Here is a 6,508-nt window from a genome sequence, read left to right as displayed (position 1 = left end):
CGCACCTTTTGCCAATAGGTGCCCGAGCAGAGATGTCTGCTGATTGTGTAATGCACATTGTGAACGAAGCTGAGCATGTGCTCTCACCTTTTGCCAATCGGTGCCCGAGCAGAGATGGCCGTCCGCCGGGGCCGGGTTGAGAGCGAAAGCAGACTAGTGGAGAGAATCGTTTTCGTTGATACGCAGTTGTGACTGCAATGTGGTCTGATCAGCGCAAGTGCTGATTGGATAATGCACAATGTGAGCGACGCTGAGCATGTGGTCGCACTTTTTGCCAATCGGTGCCCGAGCGGAGATGGCCGCCCGCCGAGGGCGGCCCAAGTGCCAAACAGCGTGCACACAGTGCACACGTGTTGAACAGCGCACACGTGTTGACAAGATGAAACAGGCCGTTTTCGATGCAGTTTTACGTTCACCGCTGTATCACGGCACGGAAAAAGGTAGAAGCCTGAATTTTTGTTCCTAACATTCACGACTGAGGGGGCTACATTTTCAGTTCGCATTGCGACTTTCTACAACGCACCGTTGCGGTGCAACTTGCAGGACAAATCGTAGGATGCCATGCTTTAAAAAACGGCACTGAGTACCAGCCGCTACTGTCAAAACGATGCGCGATCTAGCGTTGAAAGCTGCCTCAGCGTGTCGGCCGAAATGTCCTGTCTGTAATGCACCATTTGGTTGACCGCATTTCAAAAAACGTCGTTCGCAAATGGCCCTAGACAAAGGGGTTCCATGACGGTTTTTTTTCGCCGAGAAAGCGTCAAGTTACTGTCCCGACTCCCGTCGTACGCCCTGTGCGATAAGGGTCAAAATCATCATTCGCGCGGCGAGCTTTCGACTTTGTTCATTAAGCCGAGCTTCACGTTTAAAGAACGAGAACTCTGGCCTGCCTTCAGGTTTTCCGGAAGTTGGCCGGCAGAGGGGGCGATCTCGGCTCAAGCATGGCGGTCGGGGGTGCGCTGTGCGTTGCGGTCGCCGTGCGCGCGCGGGCGTGGTTTTTGTTGCGACGGGCCTAGTTTGAAAGACCGAAGCCGAATTCAAGCCGCCAGTCAAAACCATGCGTGAGTTAGCTTTGAAAACCACGTAGGCGTGTTGGCCGGCTCATTGTCTCTCTTTACCACACCTTTGCTGATTGCATTATTGCACATGTCGCTCGCAAATGAGTCCAGATTGATGGGTGTCACAGCGGCTTTTTGCGCCGCGAGGAAACGGCGTTGTTCGGTGTATTGGCCGGCGCCGGAGTTTGCTTCCAGGTCGAACGGGCGTCTGATGACGTGATGGGCTGCCGTAATTTAACTCCCACAGATTATGCTATCTGGCACTAGAATCTCGACGGCGATGGGTTGCAGCCACGACGCGGCAATGGCACGAAAAGGTGTACGGTGCGAAAGGGTACGGTCACATGTATCACGTGGCACATGCTTTTTCTCTTCCACGGGCTTGCACGTTGCACGTTGTGTGCCACATCTCGGCTTTCTGGTGCTACATTGGCTGTTTTGGTTTTGTGATTCAGTTGGTGATCGCGGTGTGTATTTTGGTGATGAAGGGGTGAATTCTGGGTGGTGCTGAAGTTAATGTTCCCGAGCGGAGTCGTGATGTCTTATTGTGCAAAATCGCGGCGCCTTCATGCTGATCTTCCGCTTCCGTTGTGAAATGTGGCGCACCTCGATCGCTGCGGCTCGGACGGCATCCTTTCGGTACCGGCGAGCGATCGCTGTACAACAGTCAGCGCTGCATTGTGATGCCTCAGCCGGCGAGGATCAGACGCCTCAAGAGTCAATCTGCATATCAACGTCGGCTGGAGGTAAGCTATGGGCGAGATAAGTCTGATGTTCACCGATTAGCAATGCCCTTGTTCCTCAACAGCATAGCGCAAAGCTGGAGGTAAGTCAATAAGATCCGGGCGAAATAAGACTGATGTTCACCGATTAGCAATGCCGTTGCTTTCCAGCTGAGCCACCCTCCCCCCCCCCCCCCGCCAAAAAGAAAAATGTGTCGTAGGGCGCAGTGTAATATAAGGATTCCACTTGGCATGGCACGTCAGAAACAACCCGCGCGAGGTTCTGTCATGGCCATGACCTTTGCTTATTAAAATGCGGACGAAAGAAGCCTCATGTTCATCTATTAGCAATGCCGTTGTTTTTTAAATACGTTGCGGGAGAGCTGGAGGTAAGCTGGTAACATCCGGGTGAATTAAGCCAGGTGTTCCCCAATTAGGAATGTCATTGTTTCTCAACTGTGTAGCGCCAAAATGCAGGTGTTCAGATTACAAGAATTACATAAATAGACTAGGCGCCACGCGCCCCATGTAAGACACATGCGCACGGCATTATGCAGGCACAGATGGCGGAGTTGACAGTGACTAATCCTTGATGAAATCGTGCACCGCACAACGTCCAGTGCCATCTAGCGAGGCAGGCGGCAGACGCATCTTCAGTGGCGCCCTTTATAATGCTGATTGTGCCTCCAGTCTGTGGTGCTGCCTGTACCCATAGACAAGGCGTGTTCTATAGCAATTGCAATGACAATATTAATCAATCACATGCGGTGATAAGCTAAGGAACCATTAGTATGACATATGATCGATCAACTTGATTTTGATTTCTATTGATACTATTTGCGTAAATTTTCGCTCGCTTCAATGGCGTGCAGTGATCGTACATATGGTGTGATATATTGCTTCGAGTGCGGGCGCCATGTTACCGAAAACCCGTGCAATGTTCTGTCAGGGCCACGGCCTTTCGTATGGCATGGTTCTGACAGCACAATGGCTGACCAATCACATGCTGTTGTTAATGTGCCATTGCTTTCTGATGAATACTCGGCGTGTGAGATTCAAAAGAAGACTCCATCCAGCGCAATCAGTATGAATATTACATGCATTAACTCTGCATTTGGTCCTTTCCAGGCGACGGCCGTGTGGCGACCAGCGAGCCTCCCGCTGCGGCGGCGGCGGCCGCTACCGTCACCACCGCCTCTGCACCGTCGCTGACGCCGCCGCTGCCTGCGCCTGTCCGCGAGCCTGGCGTTGTGGCGACGGGTCCACAGCCCGAAGCCGTCGTCACCGCCCCGGCGCTGCCCGCTGCCGATGCGGCCGCCGCCTCGGCGCCGCCGCCGCAGCCCGTGACTGGAACCAAGCGGCGTCGGGATCTCTCGGCAAATGGCAAGGAAGAGGGCGGCGAGGGCCTCAGAGGCTGGACCAGAACGGACGAAACGGCTCTCCATCAACGCCGCAAGTGCAGCCTCTGCCCGGCAACAGGAGGCATCGCCGGAGCGGCAGGAGCGGAACGCCGTCCGCCTTGCCGCTGGCCGGCAGCAGGAGACATCGCCGTAGCAGCAGGAGCGGAACGCGCGGAACGCCGCCCGCCTTATCGCTGGCCGGCAGTAGGCGTGGCAGCAACGCGCCGCGCGCATGGCAGCGCTGCACTACGCTAGAGGCACGTTTATGGCGCTGCCCGAAATGCAGCTGGGCCAGGTGGGGGCCGTCTGCGCCCACTGCGGCGCGCTGTGCTGGCGACAGGAGTCGTCCGGCGCCTGCTGCCACGACGGCAAGGTGGCTCCGTCGCACCTCCCGCCGCCGGCCCCAGCCCTGTGCCAGCTGTTTGAGCTGGAGTCGCCACACCACCGGCACTTCCGTCACCAACATGCGGGCGTACAACAGCGCGTTCCAGCTGGCCAGCATGGGCTGCAAGGAGGTGCACCAGCCGGGCTGGAACCCGACATTCACGGTGCATGACAGCGTGTGCCACCGTGTCGGCAGCCTGTTTGCCGGTGGAGGGCGCGCAGCCCCAGTACCTGCAGCTGTACTTATTCGAGCAGGAACTGAAGGCGCGTGCCAACATCTTCACCACCTTGCGGCAGAATGTCATGCGGCTGCTCCAGGACATGCTGCACGAGTGCAACGCCTACGTGCGAGGCCTGCGCTCGACGATGGAGCTGGTGCAGCACGCCCCCGATGACATCAAGATCATCATCAGCGCACAGCGACGGCCGCCCGGCGAGCACGAGCGCCGCTCCAACCTGCCTGAGACCGGGGGGGGGGGGAGGGGGGGGGGCGGTGCCGACTATTCCGGACGAGCCGAGGGGCGTGCGCGACATCGTGCTGCACCGGCGTGACGGCGGGATGGAGCGCATCAACGAGTGCCATCGAAGTTACCACCCGCTGCATTGTGTGTTGCTGCATCCGCACGGCACGCACGGGTGGTCGTTCGAGATGAAGCGCGAGCTCGGTTCGAGATGAAGCGCGAGCTCGGCGTGACGGCGCTGCAGTACTGCGCGTTCCACCTGCGCTACAGACCCGGACACTTCAGCATCATGCCGCGCGGCCCGCCGGCTCTTCCAGCAGCTGCTGGTGTGCGCCTCCGCCAGTGCAGTTGGACCGGCTGTGCTACCTGCGGCAGCACCAGGACGCCGTGCACACCGAGACCCTGCGCGGCGTAGCGGACGCGATCAATGCTGATGACGCGCATGGCGCCGCCATCGGGCGCGTCGTGCTGCCGGCAACGTTTGTCGGCGGCGCACGCTACATGGTGTCGAAGCCGAACGACGCCATGGCGTACGTGTGCGAGTACGGTGGCGGGGACCTGTTCATCACCGTCACCTGCAACCCGCTGCGGCCGGAGATCACCGCCACGCTGGAGCGCCAGTACCCCGGACAGCACGCTCAAGACCATCCTGAGGCCGTGTCGCTGGTGTTTCGCCAGAATGTCCGGGCACTGATGACCACTCTCCGGCAAGGTGGTGTCCTTCGGCCGCGTTGCGCGCCTCCATCTACACCATCGAGTGGCAGAAGAGGGGCCTGCCGCACGCGCATGTCGTGCTCTGGCTGGCGCCGGAGGACATGCCGCGTCCCGACCAGCTGGATCACTTTGTGCGCGCCGAGATCCCGGACGCCGACGCCGAGCCGGAGCTGCACGCCACCGTCACCACCAAGATGGCACACGGACCGTGCGGCACCCTCCGTGCGACGGCGCCGTGCATGGTGGACGGAGTGTGCAAGAAGCGGTTCCCGAAGGCCTTCCAGTCCATTACGGAGGTGCACGACACGGGATACCCCCGATACCGGCGCCGCAGCCCCCGTGGCGGAGGACGCACGGCGCGGATCTCCGGCCGGCCGGGCGGCGCCGTCGAGGTCGATTCCCGGTGGTTTGTGCCCTACAATCCGTTCCTCAGTCGCGCCCTGGACGGCCATGTCAACATGGAGATCATCACCCACGCCGTTACGTGCATACGGTACGTCATCAAGTATGTCACTAGGGGCGGAGACCAGGTGATGTTCCGGGTGTCGACTGGAGACGAGGTGGTCGACGAGATCGTCACCTACCAGCAGGGCCGCTACCTGAACGCCATGGAAGGCGACGTGGCGGCTTCTCGGCTACCCCGTCCACGAGCACCAGCCGCCAGTGCAGCAGCTGCCCGTCCACCTGGGCGGCGACGACCAACCGCTGCGCTTCCGCGCCGGCGACAGCCCGCGTCAAGTGGCGGAGGACGCTGGCGCCGACAACAAGCTCACCGGCTTCTTCAAGCTGTGCGCGGAGGACGAGTTTGCCCAGACTCTGCTCTGCCACAGTGTGCCGCGCTACCACACGTGGCAGATGGGAGCTCGGTGCTGGCGTCGGCGCCGCCGAGGCACGCCGCACCCGGACGTTGCCGGCATCTTCATCGCTGAAGACATAGGCCGCGTCTACGCCGTCAGCCCGCGCGCCGGGGAGGCGTTCTTCCTGCGCCTACTCCTCCACAACGTGCGTGGGCCGCGCTCCTACGAAGAGCTGCGCACGGTAGACGGCCAGGTGAGCACCACTTTCAGGGGGGCATGCTCGGCACACGGCCTGCTGGAAAACGATCAGCGCTGGCACCGGGCCATGGAGGAGGTGACCGTCGTCGCCTTCCCCCGCCATTTGCGGCGGCTGTTCGCCGTGATCGCAGTCGAAGGCCGCGCCAGCTGCGATCTGCTGCGGCTGTGGCGCACCTTCCGGCACGCCATGTCCGAGGACGTGCGCCGTCGGCTGTCGCGGGCGGGCGGCGGCGGCGGCGTCGACGACACCGAAGACATCGACGAAGCCGACGGCAGCGGCGGGGACACCCAAGACACCGAGCACGAACCTGGTATGCGGCTCATCTACGTCCGCGACCCTGCGCCTCATCGGTCGTCATCTGCGCCGCCTCAGCGGCCAGGATGCTGGCCGACGTCGGCGTGCTGCACCCGGCCGACACTCCAAGCCAGCCGATCGCCGAGGACGGCGGCGAGGCGCTGGGCCGCCAGCGTGCGCACGTGGCCGCCTGCCGCTGCTGACCGACGAGCAGCGCGTCGCCTACGACGAGGTCATGCGGCGGCTTGACGCGGGCAACAGTGGTCCCATGTTTCTGCAGGCACCGGGAGGTAAGTAGGCAACCACACTTTCAAAAGCGGAAAATTTTGCGATTGCATCACGTAATCTGTGTCGTCAATGACGTTCGCAACGTTCGCTGGCCTGCTGCCAGTCCATTGCATTGTGTCGCGGCGTGCAAG

Source organism: Pollicipes pollicipes, unplaced genomic scaffold (genome assembly GCF_011947565.3).
Source record: "Pollicipes pollicipes isolate AB1234 unplaced genomic scaffold, Ppol_2.1 Scaffold_7231;HRSCAF=8579_pilon_pilon_pilon, whole genome shotgun sequence".
NCBI classification, from domain to species: Eukaryota; Metazoa; Arthropoda; class Thecostraca; order Pollicipedomorpha; family Pollicipedidae; genus Pollicipes; species Pollicipes pollicipes.
Note: the sequence above shows the minus strand (reverse complement) of the source record.